This window comes from Phoca vitulina, unplaced genomic scaffold (assembly GCF_004348235.1).
Source record: "Phoca vitulina isolate PV1807 unplaced genomic scaffold, GSC_HSeal_1.0 scaffold49, whole genome shotgun sequence".
NCBI lineage: Eukaryota > Metazoa > Chordata > Mammalia > Carnivora > Phocidae > Phoca > Phoca vitulina.
Window position 1 is genome coordinate 6,429,124 of NW_022589752.1, and position 20,435 is coordinate 6,449,558.

A 20,435-nucleotide genomic window follows, 5' to 3' on the forward strand; every position below is an offset into this window, starting at 1 on the left:
CACTTTTATGCTTGTTCCTGTATATGATAAGGGAAATAAATGTAATACCTACCTTACAGAATTGTCACTAATAATAAACATATAATAAAATAGAACAGCTGAAGTAAGGACTCAATAATATGTGCTATGGTTTTTATCATTTTCACTGCATTATTAGGAAAAAAACCCAGAAACTCCTACTAGCATTATTTTTTTTTTTTGCTAATGAAAAATGTGCTTTTCAGATTAATATTTGGCATTCTCTTTCTTCTGAAGTTTACAGTGTGATTCTAAAAGTTTATTCCACTCTTGTTACTAGATTCACAGATTAGAACTGATTTAATCAGTATACTAGTAGGAAGTTTATTACTTCCACTTGGGGATTTGGGAGTTATTTTTATAGCCCATTGTGGAATACTTTTAATATTTGAATGTTTCCATCTCTTCAAACAGAAAAGCTATAAAAAAGGAAAATGGATAAAATATCTGAAATGGAGCACCAACTAATTACTGGACCTCTTTTTTATATAACTTTTTAAAAATTTAGATTCTCTATACTCTTCTTCTTTCCAAAACTGGGTTTCAGTATTTCAAGTTAATTTGTGTGAATATCTTTGGGCTTGGAAATTTTTCACAAAAAATAAGATATCTCATAGCTTATAAAGTCATAGTTAGAAGAAACAAAAGTTTTTTAGCAAATTCATAATCTTCTTGTCTCTTTCCAAAAGACTAAATTAGGGCAACTCATCTCTACTTCTTCCTTTGTAAGATGGATTTCTATTTGCATCAGAGAAGAACACTTTTCCAGAACAAAAATTTTCCTTTCTCCTCTCCAGTTTTTTTTAACTAGAGAGTCAACTTGAGATTTTTAGCCTTAGACACCTCAAAAGTCCTATAGACCTTAGTTCCAACTGGGCTTACATTCCAGTCTGTGAAGTAATCTTCCCCTTTTGAAGTTTTCAGAAATCTTTGAAGGAAGAAGTCTAATGTTGTGTTAGTTCCTGTCTTCAATGTCTTTTGTCTTAAACAGTTTTTCCTTTGACATCATCTTACCCTTACCAAATTCACTAAAAGGCTGAAATGAAGACTCTTTTCCCTACATCTTTTCCTTTAGTCTTTTACTTTTAAAAGATAGGGAAACACAGAATGAAAAACCCAAATGCTTAACTTTTCAAATAACTTATAGCTTGTCCTACAGTGTAAGATGCAGTAGAATCACGTATCACCATAGTGGTAACGTTGCTTTTTCCATGTGTCTGCAGTGAACAAGTTTTTAATCAGTTATCCAATCCTTTTAAGTATTACAATTATACAAAGAATTAGAATTAAAATTATACAAAAATTAGAATTATACTGAGAAAATGTACTTTTAAATGCCATTTACCAGTTTTCCTTAAATCAATAGAGAGATCAAATTTTATAAATACTATTCATCTAGTCTAAACATCTTCGATAGAACAGAGGGGCTACCTATACATGTACTAATTAAGTGAATTATAATTTACACTGAAATTGCATACTAAATTATTTACTAAGTTGGATACATAGTACTTATATTTTTAGTCCAAGTCATAGTAGTAACCAAGAATTAGTATGGAATCAAAATACCAAACAAGGAGAGCTTTTTAAACGACCAGTCAGAAAAATAATTCAAATTAATAATGGATCTGTTCCAGTGATAAATGACTTTCTTTTAAGTATTCTAAGGAAAAGGGGTTTTTTTTTAATCCTCTGCAAATTCTATCTTGTTAAGCCCAGAAAAAATAATTATTATATTGAATTCACAGTTAGCATAGAATTGAAAAGCTGCTGTTTTGTAGCCTCAACTCTACAAATTTTCCAACAGTTGATAAAAATTGTCTGTTTTTTTTTTAAAGATTTATTTATTTATTTATTTATTTGAGAGAGCGAGCACGTGCATGTGCATAGGGCGGGGCAGAGGGAGTGAGAGAATCTCAAGCATGCTCCCTGCTGCGCATGGAGCCCCGTGTGGGGCTTCATCTCACCACCCTGAGATCACGACCTGAGCTGAAATCAAGTCGGATGCTTAACCAACTGAGCACCCAGGTGCCCCTGAAATTGTCTAACTTTTTAAATAAATTTAGAAATCTTCACTGTAATTTGTACAATCCAAAGAAAAAGTAAATAGGAAAACCTGAAAAGATTTTAAGATATATTTAATTTGAGAGTCAGCTAGGTGTCTTCAAGTATAGTGATTTGCATTGGAAAGGCCATAACTGTATTTCATTAAAATTTAAATTTTGGTCCAAACTCTCTTGAATCATTATAAATTCTACATAAGAGGTTGCAAACTGTAACCCGTGGGTCAAATCTGGTTTGCTACTTGTTTTTGTAAGTAAAGTTTTATTGAAACACGCAGCCATACCCATTCATTTATGTATCATTTTTTAGCTGGTTTCATGCTGCAATAGCAGGGCAATTTGAGATTCTATCAGGACCGTCTAATGTAAAATATTTACCATCTGACCCTTTATAGAGAAAAGCTTATCAACTCCTGTTCTAGACCATCAAAATCATCTTATAGGGAAAATTCCTTCCTGTCAGGCGTTTAAAATATTTATTCTTTTGTTATGCCTCATTGTAACTAGACAGTTGAAATTCCATAGGTGCCAATCTGGGGAATATTTTTCTCTTGATATTAATTGCCAGGTAAGGTATTATTATAATATATTAAATCCGGTGATTAGTGGCATAAACTGTATTTTAGACTAAAGGAGATTATAGAAAAATTAGATAGGAAAGACCACATCCCTTGATACTTCCCTAGGGAGGAAGAATTTGTGGTTTATAATGACCTATGGCCCTTGGATTAGAATGGAGTGTTCCAGCCCATCCCACAAGTTAAGACTGTTACACATGAGCTTGCTATGAGGGAGGAAGTGTGAATAACATTCAGCAAGCAACAACTACTCACAGCCAAGCAGTGATTCCTAAAAAATAAAATCTTGTCCAAATGTAATAAAAGATTATTTTTTTTTCCTCTGAAGAACCAGAATTATGGCCTGTGTTTTCTAAATCACCTCCAGGAAAATAATCTTCACTTTAGAGGATCCTTTTAATTTAGATCTTTAGAGAAGACTAAGGAGCAATTATCTTCATTTCAAAGTTTTTGTGTTCAAGGCATTGTCAGAATTTCTTAATTTTAAAAGGACTCTTTTAATCCAGTTTTGCTACATATTCTTGAGTATTTGCCTCTCAAACTGATTATTAAAAGGTAGTATTTGGCCAAAATGAACTCTGTGATCAGTTCTACAGTTACTTGAATTAAACATGATTTCAAGACAGTTATCTAATATCTTATGGTGCCTTATTTTTCTCCTCTTAATAATATGGAAGTTGCACTGTCAGATCTCTAATGTCTCTTACAGCTCTAAAATCTATCAGCACTGTGCATAACATTTTCCTTGACAACTGATAGATCTTTTGAGGGGTTTTGAATTCTTGGCATAAATAAGTTGCATCATACTAGTTCTTTTATATATTATTTATGCATTAACATGGAAAACGACACTTTCTGGCATTTCCCAGCCTTCTGCCTCATTTTCATTCTAACTGACTAGCCTAATTAACTTATCGTACTCATTCTGGGGCAGGCTGTATATTGCCTATGCAAGAAGCATCTGCCCTTAGAACTTTTGATTTGGGTCTCATATAAGAAAATGCTTTTATCTGACCAAGGCATATTAAAATGAATATACCCTCACATGTACTTGTTGTCCTTTCATTCATACCTCATTTTTTGATGCCAAAGGGAATTTAGTCTACTCCATACTACCTGTATTTCAAGTTAACCCATAAAAAATTTACCTTCCAAATTTATAAAATTTCATCCATTTCAAATGGTACAATAACAAATACATAGAAAGACATATAGATTTGGAAATAGCCAGTGCTATTGTTATTTTCATGGAAATCAGAGTTCTTAGAGTGCGCTATTGAGGATATAACCTAGGAGAAGAGTTTGAAAGATCTGAGGTTGTTCAACTGAAGAAAAAGTTACTATGGAAATTCAATAATATAGAAACCCAGAAAACATGATCTTACTATGATCTTAGTGTTAAAGGAATACCTAGAAATGGTCAACTTAAGTGGAATCTAGGTTGTTGAAGTGAAATGTTCTGTATCAGAAAACAATACAAAACAACAACCATTTATTGAGCATTGAGTTTGTCCAGGATGCCATGATAGCTGCTTTATTTACACTGTTTCACATAATCCTCAAAACAACCCTAAAATAATATCTGCACTTTACAGACAAGGAAAATTGAGAGTCAGTGATATTTGATAACTGCCAAGATCGGTAGAAGAGAAAGTCAAGATTTTAACTTGATTCTGTCTGACTGTAAACCATGTAGGGAGATTCTCCAGTAACTCCTTAAGTCTGGTTAGATAATTTGCTTTACACGTTATTTTTCAGACGACTTTCTAGGATTGTCAGTTTCTCCATTAGCAGGCTTTTAATAAACCTTTCTACTTGTACAGGCTCCATCTAGATAAATTAGAGAAATCAGCTCCATCCAGACAAATTAGGAAGAAAAACAGAAAAGCATGGAGAGTGTGCAGTCACACACCTCACTTGGGAAATTGCTTGCAATTATATATTGCATACAATTTATAAATTATTTTTAAGTAGATATTTCACCTATTGTGAACTTTTGAGTTCCCTAGCAAAGGCTATTGGTTTAGATTATTTTAAATATTATTTCATTCCCACAGGGTTTTAAGGTTTTGATTTATATAAAAAACAGGCCTGATGTTTTCCTAATTTTATTAGGAAATATTAGGTGGTGGTAAAAGATTGACAAAGTCTTAAAATGAGGTTTCTCTAAAATGCGCAGCATGAATTGGGCTATGAAGTTAAAACCACCACCGGTTTATATAATAGCAGCGATAAGGTAGCAATAACTTTGTCTTGCTTTTTTTAAAACCAGTCTAACTTTACTGTTCTAGGTAGTATTATTATCTCTATCTTTGTCCAATTAACACTGTATTTAAAACCCGTAGCCTATTCTTTTTAGTTCTCATTAAAGTCCTTATGGGTATATTCTTGGAATTAGTACACATTTCTACTCACATACAGGCTAACGCCAAACTCCCTTAAAATTATACTTCCTCTAAGAATTAAAAAAAATGAAACAAAAGTAACATGTCATAGTTATTTCAATCCTTTAAAAATGAAACAAAAGTTACATGTCAGAGTTATTTCAGTCCTTTAAAATAGATCCAAATATACAAGTCATTATTGCAAACAAGTTTTTTATGTAGCAAATTAAGAAAACTGAGCATGATCCCAACATAATCTGTTTGAAAGCCAATTTTGTTGAATTTTGAAGTTATGTTGGCGTGGATAATATTTTTTTTAACTTCATTTTATTCTATTTCAGCATGGAGCTAAAGCAGTATAATCCTAGTATTTACTTCTCTGACACTTCTTAGTGGCTCTCAATTCTTAATTCAATCTTGCTAGGTAGAGAGAAGAAATTACTGTCTTTTACAAGAAAGATACAAGGATTGAACAATAACAAACAACTCAGGCCTTGCACTAATATCTACAAGAGCTTCTTATGAAACATTTACAAATATAATCACTTTCTCTGTGTACTTCAAACAATTGAACTATAGAAATTATGTCTATAGGATTGTGTGGGCTTACTCCATAATAGGTTAATGTTCTGTGTATTATCCTACATATTTATGAATATCTGTTGCTTCCCATTCTTTGACTTATTTTTGAAATGTATAAATTGTTAAGAGATGAGTTATTTTTTATGTGCTACTTTTTAACTGAAACTTCTAAAATGACTGTTTTCTTATTTCCTTTCTTTATCAAAATCTCTTTCAGTACAAAGGAGATGGTATTATTACTAAATGACACTTGGTAGTTGTTACATTTAAACTACTTGATTTATTATATAGTTGTTTTCCATCATATGCATCTCCTCAGCCATCAGTTCTTTCCTTTGAAAAAATAGCAAAAATAACAATTTGGTTTGTAACTAATAGTGCCTTGGAAACAGCATGAAAAAATCATTTTCTAAGAGATGCGGTATTTTTCTTCTCATATGAAAACAGAGAAAACCTCCTTGACATTCTGTTCATTGCTGATTCATATGCACTGACATGACCTCTCTGTGCTCCTGTCTTGCTTTGGAAGCTTTGTGCTCACTCTTTAAAGGAAGGCCAATTATTTAGTACATGTGAACTCAAGTCTGTAACAGAGAGGAAACAGATACATCATTTATTATAATCACATTATTTTTGAATGAAATCCATTAGATTATGGGTGAATCATATGTCTGACTTAGTCTTTGACTAAATTGTCAGACAATTTTTCTTATTTTTTTAAAATAGGAATACTAAATGGATAGGCAAGATATAATTTTACTTTTCTTTCTGTGGGATTGATGTACCAGTGTATATCTCTTATTATTTCTCTTTTTAAAGATATTTATTATCCTTTGTTCTTTTTCTAGTAGTTTTTCATTCATTCCCCTCATCATTGATTGGTTCAGCTGAGATTCCGTAATCCTTAGTTTTATACATAAAACTGCAACATTGTCATGAATTTACCCTCTAAGAACTAATTTTTATCATTGCATCCCTTTAGCAGAGAATTTAAGATTAACCTAATTAAGATCCTATAAATATTTGACAGGTTGTTGGTCTATTTGAAAACTATATATTTTTTAAATTCGGATTGAATTCCTAATTTTATGCAACAGAGGTTGATTCTGACCAATTAACAGAAGAGGAGTTTATTTATTAAGAGGTTATTGGGATGGGAGAAACAGGCTTTGAAGCTCAGCTTCCAAAAGCAAAGCCCAAAACCATGACATAGAACTGACCTAATGAGGAATTCCCATTGCTGTGGCTTGCCCACCAAATGCTCCCCCTCCCAACTCATTGCTTTCCCTTTCCCACTTACACCACTGCATCTCACAACCTCTAGATGTTGGCCCCCAAAAGCCAAAGTCTCTGCCTCTATCCTCACCAGTTAAGAAGGTCCCAAATGGAGTTTCATTCATCAGATTGTTCATTTTTTCTTGAAATCTCATGGGGGCAAGCCTGATTGGTAGACCTTAGATCACATGCCTATATACTGGGTACGAAAAGAAGCTAAGAAAATATTCTTTGGGCATTCTACCTCGCAGTGACCAAACTTATAAACACAGAATATCTCCTGATATGTTAAGGGTTTTCACAAAATGCCAAAACAAGAAAATACGGCAGATGTATACTATCCTACGTTGCTTGGCTATTCAACATCAATTTATACCCTTTGTCAGTACTTAAACCTAACCTTTAAAATACACTGTTCTTCCATACTTAACCATATTAACAGTAATATCAAGTAAAATAATAACAAAATACTTCAGCTATCCCTTATAAAAACAAGATGTGTTCATAATGGGAATGGCCTAAAGTCTCTTGTAGCAAACTACCACACGGCAAGTGCAGCTGAGAGTGTGAATGATCTGATCACATAACTTCTGCTGTTTCTTTCTCAAGTCTCATTCCATGTATGTCACAGCCACTTAATATGGTTTACTACTGAGCCTGCCTGATTTAATAGTTCAGTGAATCAGCTAAACCAAGTTCATTTAGGGCAGATCAGGTCACATTTATTGTTTCCGCAGCCTGATACACAGACTCCAGTAGCACTTGGTAATGAACTAAATGCTCCCTCTCAAAGGGACAAGTTTCCTGCCTGATGACTTTGCTCCGGAACCTTAGAGATCTCTGCTAGGACTCCTTGATCCGAACTTGCCACGGGTTCCATCTATATCACTGTGATAGAGTACTAACGTCTCTAAATCCACTGGCTCTGTTGGTCATGAAGGCCAGGTAGATGCTCCAGAGCCCGGGGCAACTAGGAAGCCTCCTTTGTCCTTTTGCGCTCACTCAACAGCTGGAGGCTCTCAGGTCACTTCCTAAATAGGTCAAAGCAAGATTCCCAATGGGATATATATTATTTTCAAAAAGACCCACATACCACTGTGCCTCTTTCTTAGTGGCAGGAGGCATAAGGTATAGTTAGTTATCTAACTTTGTAGAGGTTAACCTGATATGCTCAAGATCGCGGGGCCCTCAGAAACTTCACTGTGGTGTAGCTCTTACATTCTCATAATGATGTATCTCCCACCTTACTACACTCATATTGGACTTAGAGCTATGTTGTACATATCTGTACAAAGGATCTTGAATACTTACTACTTCTGCTTTCCAGGTCCTGGAGATGTAATGTCACCACCATTGTAGTTGTCCTATGTTTTGGTGAGACAGTAATGGTCTTTGTGAAATATACTGTGGTTCAGAGCCAAGTAATTTGTATAACCCTAAGAGGAAATGATTTATTGCTCTATGAAAACAGCTTACAGGTATTCTCTCTATTGGGGAAGAAGGAAAAAGTCATGTGCAGATGAATAGTCTGAGTATACCTGGTGCTGAGCGCTAGCAACGAATGCACATCTGCAAGAGCAACTGCATATGAAACCACTATCTGATTAAGCCTCTGGTAATCTACTCTCCTTCTCCAATGCCAACTATATACTCTCTGTGTTTAATGTCCTCCTGGACTGGATGTGAGGCAGATTCAGGTTAAAATTCCATCCACTCATCATTTGATTCCCACAATCGTCCTTTGTGACCACTAGCCCACAGTGGTATTCTGGGTCCCCCGTCTTTTAGAGTTAGTTCAGAGCTATTCTACAACAGTACCCAAAAGACCTGGTATATCCCTTTCTCCAGTGCAGTTACCTTGATGGAAGAGGCCAAGCTGAGAGTTTACAGTTTACACCTGTGATGTCATTACGATACATGTCTTCAGGAACTTGCACTCTCTCCTTCACTCAAAGAGCTCTGGGTCTGCGAAGTGTCTTAGGACTAGAAATTGGAAAAGATGTTACAAATTTTTGTTTTAGTGGTTCAAGTCAGGCCTCTCTTTATTAAACCTAGATATCTTACAATTTTATTAAGTTGGAATTTTTTTGGATGCCTATCTGGTATATGGATCATTTGATCCAGTAGTCAAAGCCAATGGTCAGTGCAGGCCAGAGCATTCTGATTAAACTGAACTCTCCTAGTAAGAACAGTAACCTCCTCCTCCTGCCTCTTGCATCTAAGTGTTTCAGCCTGAGGTCGGCCACCTCAGCATCCCACTATCTACACTGAAAGCAGCGATACCCAGGAGCACTCCTGGTTTGTAAAAGGTAGACAATGTTGTTCACTGATGCTGCCTCCCCCCCCCCCCCCCGGGAACATTAGGGAATAGCTCTTGGCTGTGATTTTTGCCTTGAACCGAGAATTTGGAATTGTAAACATTTCGTTATCTTTTTAAAAGCTGTGCTGTGGAATTAAAAGCCAGTCAAGAATCTTGTCTTCTTCATTACGCTTTATATTGTTGTTCCATGTTAGTAGCCACTGGATCTTCCGAAGTCTTGCCTTCATTGGTCACTTCATTTCAAGTGACTATAGTTAATAATTTGTTACTTTGCTAACTGCAGGCTGCCAGACTTGACTTTTTTTTTTTCTTTCAGAAACAGCTGGAATTTTAGAGCCATCAGCCCTTAGAGAGCCAGAACTAGCCATAGATCTTCCTGATTTTCCTGAGGCTAAATTGCCTTCAGCCACTTCTTAATAGCCATTTAGTATCAACCAGGGTTTTCCTCTTAAGCAGCAGAAGCTGTCTCTGGGCAGTTAAGCAGTAAAAAATTTATTAAAAGGAAATTGAGTAGTTGACCAAATTGTTGAGAGCTAGAGAACCAGGGTTAAGGTCAAGCTTCTAGAAACAATACCAAAACTGTACCACAAAACTTGCTTAAAGATAAGTCCCCTTTTGCTGCAACATTCCCATCAAGCACTCTAAGAGCCCGTTGCTTAATGCAACCATTGCAGTAGCCAACAGTTGAATGTGTCTCATCCTTATGAGCAAAATGGATGCTATACAGTGCTTCCTTCCTCTCATTCTGCTAAATCAAAGTCCATCACAGTTGACTCTGATTAGCAGAGCCCTGGGAATAAAGCAGGATAGATAACTATGTTTTCTGGGTTTTACCTAGGGGAGTCATACCTCATAAGGCTAGAAATTCATCAAACACAGGAAGGGTATCAAAAATCAGGGAACATTACAAGTGGCCACTACATATTTTGGAAATTTTTTCCAAGTTGCTATGGTTACAGTAGAAATATTTTTCCAGCTTTTAGTCTCATGGCTAATTCTAAATCTGATCCTTTGAAGTCAAACTACATGGGTTTCATTCTTACTAAAACAGGACTTCAGCAGTTGCCAGGTTCATCAGACATCTTGTAGAAAGTTTGCCACTTGGCCACCACAATTTCATACTTTCTCAAATAATCTGAGGTTTCTACAGTTAGGCCCAAATGATGTGACACTGTTCAGAGGCTATGCAGTATTTTGGATAGATAAGGTTTTCGTTCCATGTACTTATGCTAAAAATAGATAGCTTTAGAAGGTATATATAAATAGATTTTTTTTTTTTTTTTTTTTTAGGTTTTAGTGATTAAGTGATTGTTCTTGAGTTAATCAACAATTTTACCTTTGGTAATTTGGGGACACCTTATATACATTAGTTTTAGTACTTGTTTTTATAGAATGATGGCCACAAAGATTCCTAAAGTAGAAAGAACTTGATTAACTTGTCTTTTACTGAATTCACCTAGATTAAATTTCAGTTGTCTCTTGTGTCCTTGGAAACATCTTTGTTCTTGGTATATACATCACACTCTTATCAGTGGATCTCTTTCTTCTACATCCTCTCCATTTTCTTGCTATCGAACCTGTTATCCATGACCTCTGCTATTTTTTTCAACTCTAAGTGTAAAATTGAAGAAATAATAAGAAACTAGACAGCAAAGTACTTTTTATCAAATTAAGTCGCATATATTCTATGTGTGTCTGAAAAAGTCTGAAAAAGGAGAGTCTTTAATCCTTAACTATGTAATAAGTACATAGGTTTTGTTGTGTCTATTTTCACTGGTCCTTTTTACTTCTATCTTTCTTTGAGATTCTGGGCTATAGAAGATTATGGCTGCTCAAAAGCTGGCTGCCAGTCAGAACATTATTATGCTAGTAAGTTTCAAAGTTAGATCCCTCCAATCCATTTGAGTCTTTTCCAGATAATGTTTTCCAATGTAGATAATTTTCTGAACATTTGAGTTGAAGTACAGTATTTTAGGATAAATCCTATATCCAACATTCAGTGTACATTGGGATTGATTCATTAAATGATTCCACTATTCTTGTCACGAAGATTTTTCATATTTTCATTTTTTTTGCATGTATAATGTGATCATTACCTTGTACCAGGAACATATTAATCATAATTTCTTTGCCATTTTACAAGAATTTTAATGTCTGCTTTTTATTCATCTGTGGGGACATTTGGCATATAAAATAACTTTGTTGCTTAGTTTTTCCTTTATAGTTTAGAGTGCTTATTCATTTAAGATCTAGTGTGACTATAATATATTCAACACTTTGCTTTTGTCCTCAATATTTATTCCATTCCTGTGGTTCACATTTTCCTTTTCTTATGTATCATGTGTTGAAAATGAAAATATCTTGTCTGGGGTGGAGCTTAGCCACTGGACTAAACAAACATGCTCTCCTTCTGCTCTTAGTTGATTTTAGTGGTTAAATTACTAAAAAATCCTGTTTAAAAAAAAAGTTTTACATCTACCTTTTTTTATTGTGTACTTTCTTTAGTTAGTAAAATTCCCTTCCTTTCAACTCTCCCACCAAAATGCAACTTGTTCACTCGTATTTCTTTTATATTTAAGACCCTGACATTAGTAGTCAACAGATTAATGAAAATAGCATAGACATTCAAGAATCAAAGTTTTTGAATTTAGTGAAAGAAATTAAACCACTTGAACAAAGTTTCCAAAACTCAGAGGGTATCTATGATGGGCTATCCAAGGCATGTTCTTCTTGTGTCAGTGGCACAAGTGCAAGAGGAAAAACCCAAATACAGGAACACTGGAAGTTTCTGATTGTGTCACCTCTGACATCTTGTGGGCCAAACCAAGTCATACAGCCAAGCCCAAGTTCAAAAGGCAGAGAAGTACATTCTACCCACCATGAGGCCAAGCATGTTGCATGGTCAAATTTAACATGAGTGGAGTAGAAAACTAATCCTCCACGGACGTGGAGAAAAAGAATGGGTTAATAGTTGCCAAATAGTAATTTAACCTATTACACACCAACCAATCTAGGTAAGCTACCCTCTCTCCTGCTAATCCTACTTTATCATATCATGACCCCATTATATTTTCTTCCTACCCCATATCATTATCTGAAACTATTTTAATAGTTTATATTGCATTATTTATTCACTAAATATCATCAGACACCTAATGTGTATGAGGCAGTGCTCTAAGTCGCATCTAAGATACATCTAAGCGACGCATCAATAAAAAAACAAAAATCCATGTTGGTTGCCTGTCTCCCTCACTAAAGTATAAGCTCCAAGAGAGAAAGGACCTCATCTGTTTCGTTCACCACTGTATTCTCAATATCTCAGAATAAACCTGGCACATAGCAGATGTTCAAGAAAATTTTGTTTCCTGAATGAAGAAATGCCAGTAAACATTTATGTAATCTAACACCATTTGCTCAGACCCTCTCCTTATTAGGCAGCTTTATGATTGTGATTTGTTTACAATATAGGGAAGTTTTTATAGACAGTCTTGTGAACGTGAGTTACTACAAGTCTTCTTTTGAGAGAAAGATCTGTGCTTAGTATTTTGGCAAATCTGAAGTCTATACCTAGACAGCTGAAAACCAGTCCTTCGAGGCAGTAAACTCATGGTAAAACCACCCTGAGAAACTTAAGAGATAGACAGCATTGGCTAAGTACACTTGTAATTCACTTCTAAGCAGATAATGCAGAAGGATGTTTTTACACAGAATATATGACACCCAGTGTCTCATGAGGGTTCTTTCTGCTCCTTTTAGATACTTATCTTCTTTGCATCAAAGTTTCTAACAAAAATTATTTTAGTGATAAGGTATTAGTTTTTTTTTTTAGGCTCATACATAGCAAGCACAAAGAGTATGTGAAGAGCTAAATTAATTAATGGCTTCATTACCAGGTTTTGAATCATGAAAAGCTGTGCTACTCTTTTGCTTTAGGCTTTTAAAGCTCTGTTTCCCGAACTTTTCTCAGAATATGTATATACTGTACAAAACTAAGCAAAAACTTAACAAAGGACTGTCAGTAGATCTGTTCTATAGAGATTTGAACTGCATTATCAACAATCAAGACAAGAATGTTCCCAGCTCCCATCCCTGAAGCTGTAATTGTTTTATTTTTACACTCAACCTATTAGCGTCTAATAGTATACAATCTGCCAGTCTCACATTTAAAATAAAATCAGTCAATGCTCGCTTCGGCAGCACATACACTAAAATTGGACTGACACAGAGAAGATTAGCATGGCCTCTGCGCAAAGATGACACATAAAATAAAATCAGTCATAGCAATTCTCATATATACTTGAGGTTCTTAAGACTTTTTCATGCATTAGGCTGTGAAAAATATTAGATGCCTTGATAAAGTCTTTTAAGAGCTACTACCATTTGCTAAGGAAGATACTACTATTTAACTACAATAATTCTTAATAAAATATAAGTGATGATGAACTATTGGTGATAGTACCACTCTAGAAAAATAAGAAGATATTGTACAGTCTTACACCAAGAAAGAATTTCACAGTATCTTCACTGCCAACAGTATTATTGAGTTCTGTGGTAAAGATTTTACTTATTCTATTCACTCATTAACAAGTGCTTATTCAACATTTACATACTAAGTATATACTATAAATAAGATAGACATGATCCCTACACTGCCAAGGATTAGAGCCTAAGAAGGAGAAGGGAAAAGCCAGAAATTGCCACACGCGAGAGTGCTGAGAGAGAAGTGGGACAGGGCGCTACAGAGGCACCCGGGATGGGACCTAATCAAGGCCTCATGGATCAGAGAACCCTGCCCAGCAGAATAATAGCGAAGCTGAAACTTTTAACAGTTACTTTTCTCTCCCTCTGTCCAATGTATAGGGAAATCGATCTTTAAAAAATATCCAGATTCTGACCACCTCGACTGCTATCACCAGTGACTAAGCCACTGTCAGCTTTTGCCTGGCCTTCTTCACAAGCCCTCTAACGAGTATCTTTACCTCTACTCTTGCACTGCAAAGTCATTTTTCACACTTGAGTCAGATTTTATCGCTTCTCTGCATAAAACCTTGAAATGGTCCCATGTCACACAGAGGAAAGCCTGAGTCATTGCAGTGGCTTCTAGGGCTCTCCATGATCTGGCCTCCTGTTTCTTCTCGCATCTCCCAAAAACACCAAACCTAACTGTAAAAGACTGCAACTTTTTCACAGAGTTTTAGTGTCACATAATACTCAATTCAGTGTTTTCAAAATTTCACGGAACTTAACCTATGGGAGAAATTGAAAAACAAGCCTCCTGATTTAGTAAGTAGAGCTAACTATGCTGTGTTTCAGATTTCATCTACATGATTTTGAGGTATCTTTTTCGGCTCTGACAGCCGTCAAAACCAAGTGTTAAACTACGTCTAGAGCCAAACCAGTGTATCTCAGAGTACTAAACCAGGATTTTCTTATTCAATCACATTAGCTTTAAATAGTACATATTTTATGACATGTATAACATATTAATAGAAAAATATGCCTTCATAAATTAATAAATAACCATTTCTTTGGGCTGTAGAGCTTCCATTTTAGACCAGTGGTTTTCTCCACATTTATGTCTAAGAAAAGATAACCGTAAAGATATTTTTTTTTCTTTTTAAGGATTTTATTTATTTATTTGACAGAGAGAGACAATGAGAGAGGGAACACAAGCAGGGGGAGTGGGAGAGGGAGAAGCAGACTCCCCGCCGCGCAGGGAGCCCGATTCGGGGCTCGATCCCAGGACCCCGGGATCATGACCTGAGCCGAAGGCAGACGCTGAACGACTGAGCCACCCAGGCGCCCCATAAAGATATTTTTAAAAGAGACATTGTAGTGAGGGGAGCACTTTGTTATTTGTCGAGAAAGTTGCACTGTTTCATTTCTCCTAACTGGAAAACATGTTTGAGAGGGAAAATCAAGATGGAAAGAGATGCAAAATAGTTTTCATAATTGATTTGTACCACAGTTATTTCAGTGCTAAATTTACAGTTAGTTTAAAATATACCTCATTCCTTAAGACCTTTGCTATAATACAGGACTGTGCTTGTCTCATTTGTTTTGTTTTATTGTCGTAATGTTGTTAGGAAAGCTATAAGCTTAGGGAATATAGTGGAGAGCCAGTAAGACTTAAAGCAATTGAGAGAATAGCCAGATTGCTTAGGGAGTAGTCAAGAATGAAATCACCTTTAGAGCAACAATGATCAGCTATTATTTGCTTTTCTAGAGAACCAGGATTGAGATGAATTCATGAGTAAACTCATGAATAAATCAAATATCATATTTACATGATACAGAAATATTATAAAATTTGACTCTTATTTTCAAGGACTTACAGGATGATGAGTCTAAATATATATTTAGAAATTAGTGCGTTGTACAAGGTAGCATATGACTGTCATAATACATGACTCAGCCTGTCATCGCTCAGAGCATTTAGAGAAGGGAACATGTAGAAATAGGGCAGACTATGTAAGACCGTAGTTCTTCATCTAGCATTGAAGAATTGTGGCAAACAGTGCTAATTGCCTATATAATATTAAGCCTGTCCTTCTGCCCTACTAATAGAATCCCAGGGTTTTTAAAGGTAGCAGTATACAGTTTGAACAGGGACTCCTCAAACTCTCGTCAGCCTTTAGTGGCCACATAACCCAGTTCTAGCCACTGAGGTGTCAAAGACAGTCTGCTGAGTGAGGCTTTTAAGATGGCTCTTTCTCTGGGAAAAGTGGCCAGACTCCTTTGGCGAGTATGTTTTTCTTTTCCTTTCTCGTCTTTCCTGTCTAGAACATAAACTGATGCCAGAAGGCACAACAGCCATCTTATGACCAAAGGGAAAAAATATATATATGCTAAAGATAACCACGTAGGAAAATAGTCTGGATCCCGGACTGTTTACTCCCAGAGGCCATGGTGCATTAAATAATAAATTCTTCTTTAAGCCACCGTTTGTCAGATTTCTGTTACGGCTGAACACACTTCTGACTGATAAGAAGGGTGGGGGTTTGCATAAGTAAAGATGTGAAGGAAAAAACCAAGCATCAAGTCACAAGCATCAAGTGGCATCCACAATATGAGCACACAATTCAGAATCAGAAATGGATGTTACTTATCTGAGTACAACGTAACGACTAAGGCCCCTGGAGTGGTTTATATTGATTCAACTGCTTTTAAGTATATAAATTGCCTTACTTATTTTGGGGAATTATTTTTAATTATTTTCTTTGTCATTACCTATGAATTATCTGAGAGACATGGCATTCTTTTATCCATTTTTCTTAAATGAAGGCAGAATTCCACAAGTCCATACTTTTAAGTATTCAGTAGTTCATAAGTCAAGTGTAGGTCCATTATTTAAAGACCTTAAATTGTTATCCCAGATAAGCCATTATAACAATTTTGCCTGTCTTCCAACAAGTTTACACCACAGAAATGATATATTCAGAAGAATTAGTCACGTGAACTAGATGTAGTTTCTTAGCAGCATTATGATGGAGGACCAATCTCTATAAAGGATTGACACCCAACATTATTTCAGTGGAATCATATTTTTAAAAGTGTGATACTATCTTATAGTTTTCTTAGCTATAATACAGTAAACTCTGATTTAAACCAAGGAAAAAGAAAATTCTCAACAGTAGTAAAATATGTAAGGCAGTGAGTGTGTTAGCTAAATTGTGTTTGAATGGAAAAATGTCAGTTTTATAAAAGGAGAAAAATTGTGCTTGTCCATTTCCATATCTGGTGTGCAGCCTCCCATCAGTTGTGCAAGCTTCTGATACCCTCTCAACAAAATCTCTTCCTAAAGTTAGCCTGATCCAGTTTTACTGCTTGTAACCAAAAAACCCTACAGATATAAAGTAGCTAGCTGTATCTTACATCTGCATGAATCCTGTAATTTAATAAAAGTAGTTAGCATTCATCTTGTCTCTGGTGAGAAAGAGCTAGTAGAGTTTTATGTAGGTAATCGTGAGAATCATGGAGATACCTCATTCTTCCACTCCCGGGGCGAAGTGAATGAATGGATAAGTTAGAGCTTCACACTAAAGAACATTCACTCTGCATTCATGGTTGAAATGAGCACATTCTAAATCTCAGTTTGTTTTGAACTAGGCTATAAATTGTTAAATTAGATTCTGGTTTAAAAAGTACCTACTGAAGTAATTGATGGCACGTCAGTGTTTATTAAGAATAAGAATATTACCATTAAGACATGATGTTGAAACTGTCACTTCAGAAATCTTTAATGAATGAGTTCCATATGTGTTCAATACAGTGTAATCCATAATACAAATAAATCCCTTGCAACCAGCATCCTTAGACTTTACACAACATAGAATTACTAACTAATAGGTTGAGAAAAGAGGGCATACAACTAAGAAGAGAGAATAATCAAAGACCACCCTGAATCAGTTGCTTCTTTACCACCAGCTGGTAAAGTATTTCCTAGGAAAACGAATATATTATCACTAAATATTTCAGTGCCTTCTATTAGTGGTGTTTTTTTTTTTTAGGAAAGTTTTGAACTAATTATTGAACTATGCATGAAAATGCTTATGTGTCACTTTAAAAGATTCTTACACATATATTTCATTCAACATATGTAGATCAAGAAAAAAATGCCCTGTCTGGCAGGTAATGGCCTTAAGTGAAGTTTAGCAGAGCAGCTTCTCTAGAGCTATAAATTAATCTGCCATTTTAGTTTTGGAAACTTGCTACAGATGACAGATTGCTAATGGTGCTATACAACAACCGAAACTACGCATTGTAATTGGTAGAAGCTGCTTCAATAGTACTGAAAGTAGGAACTGTTACCCATTTTAGTATCCGCTAATGGACTTCTTTTCTCCTTCTATTTTTTAACAAAAATCTGGAGTTCGGCTTAATTATTCAAGAACCAGGGAGTCTTTGACTTTCTTAAACATGTGTTTAGTTTTTCCAAATTTTCCTGCTCAAAGAATTGTTACTGTTTGCCTTGAGAATCATTTATTCTGAAATGTGGGGAAAGTAACGGAGCCTTGAATTTTGTATACGAAGTGATGGGAAAGAACATATTTTTGTCCCCTGAACTGAAATGCCATCTTAATGGCTTATTCATATCACAACCCAGCTGACCGAGGCATGATATTCCGTGGCCTTGAAAGGGTTACTCTGGGAAGTGAGCACTAAAGTAACTCAGAGATTGCCATTCTATCTTCCCACAGTGAAAAATGAAGTGGATCAAAGCATCTGTAAAGCAAAAACCAAAGTGATTATTCATTTCTTTCCTCGTTTAAGAAACACGCACTTTCACTCTGCTCCACTCCTCTCCTCTCACCCCGATGCCAGTAATTGCACATTCAGATTTACCACACAGAGTCTGACCCATAGCTATACCCAAAGAGCAACCACATCCAAGACACAGAAGGAAAGCCAAAAATAATGAAAGCCTCTGTATCTGAAAAGATTCTTATTTAAGATCTCAGGTAAGCCTATAGAATTGTGGACTTAGGCGATCAGACATCAATCAGACATTCAGTTTCTTTTCACTTGCCTTGTATTTCTTGAAGCCCTACCAAGAAGTGCTCCAACAGAGAGCAAACAGAGATGACTGCTTAAACAGCACCTTTGCTCCACAGAATTTTCTTTTGGGTAAACAGTCTTTAGTTCCTATGTAGACTTCACTGTGTGTGGATATGTATTAGGGCTAAAACGAAAACGCAAATTAATGATAAAACAGACTTCTGAAAGCAGAGAGAAGTCACTAAATCTTATTTGCACTTACTTTAATTAAATATTAATTAGATTGGATAATTTATGCAGATGTAAGATGTAGCTACTTTCTGTGTATACAGGGTTTGGGTTACAAGCAAAAGAACTGGATCAGGCTAACTTTAGGAAAAGGGATTTTGTTGAAGGGTTATCGGAGGCTTGCAGAATCGATGGGAGGCTGTATACCGGACATGGACATGTGCGAGGGAAGTAAGTCAGGTTTGGAAATTCAGAGGCATCGGTGTTAATAATGGTGTTAGAATGAAAAAATACACTGGTCAGGGTAGCATTACTAGGAGAGGACAGAACTAACCATTTTCTGTGTTGTTTCTCCACTCAGTATGTACATTTCAGAGAGGGAACATCTGATTGGGTTGGTTTGGGTTACATGCCTGCCCTTTGGTTAGAGGAGGGTAGGACACCTAATTACAGTCCACCATACTGAATCCATCGGGTAAGAATTAATTTCCCAACTGGAGTTCAAGTTGCCATTAAGAAGGAGAAATAGGTGCTGGGAGCCAAAAAGCAACAAATGTTCAATACAACTACCATTTATTCAGTGTGCATGGTTTATTACTCACTATGTTTCATATGCACTATCTTATTTAATCCTTAAAGGAAGCTTCACAGTAAGTTACTATTTTATAGGTAAGAAAATTTAAGCTTTGAGGAAGGTTAGGTAACTTGTCCAAGGTCATACCATGAGAAAAATGGCAGAATTAAGACACCAGAGAGAACAATCAGAACAATTAGACTCCATGCTCCCTCTTGGCAGATCTGTGTGTTATCACTGATGACAGTATTTCCTGAGCCAATCTCTCAGAGGTAAAAAACAAAAACAAAAAAGATTTTTTTAATACTATGTGTAAATATATTAAATCTACCAGTAGTACTATACAATGTACAAGTTCTTTACTTGAATAAAGCTTTGGGAATAAATGTGATGTAAATTCAGAATGTAAATTTGAAAATGATTTTTTTTTCTCTGATGCAAATTCAGGGTTAATTTCTTAATATAATGAAGGGCTTAGTTTCTTAATTTAACGAATTTATCAGTGAATGACAGAGGTGAGCCTGCACATCAAGCTTGCTATCTCTTGGTTTCTAGGGAAGAGATTAATGAAGTAAAAAGTTTAGGTAGTGATTGCCATCTGTACCAGAAAAAGTTGCATGAAATGGAAATGAACTACTATACTCATTTTTACTGGTAGCATTCTTTTGGATATTTGGCAGTCAGTTTCCTTAACTGAGTTCAATTTCCCCATCTATAGTGAAGAGATACTAATAACCCCCATAATCCCAAGAATGTAACGAGATGATGAATGTAGTATACTTGGTGACTTCTAAACCAGGGTTTCTCAACGTTGGCTCTACTGATCCTTTGGGCCAGATAATTCTTTATTTTTGGAGACTGTACAGTCATTGTTGGATATTCAGCGTCATGCCTGGCCTGTACCCAGTGGGTGCC

General features: G+C 35.6%; 1 protein-coding gene and 1 non-coding gene across 11 annotated transcripts in view; both read left to right on the plus strand.

Moving 5' to 3' along the window:
- CCDC91 (coiled-coil domain containing 91) overlaps window positions 1-20,435 on the plus strand; it is a 367,847-nt gene that overhangs the window by 289,620 nt on the left and 57,792 nt on the right. The gene's annotated exons all lie outside the window — the stretch shown is intronic.
- On the plus strand, window positions 13,402-13,508 carry LOC116621615. Its single transcript, XR_004297421.1, has one exon. It is a non-coding gene; the product is annotated as a U6 spliceosomal RNA (small nuclear RNA).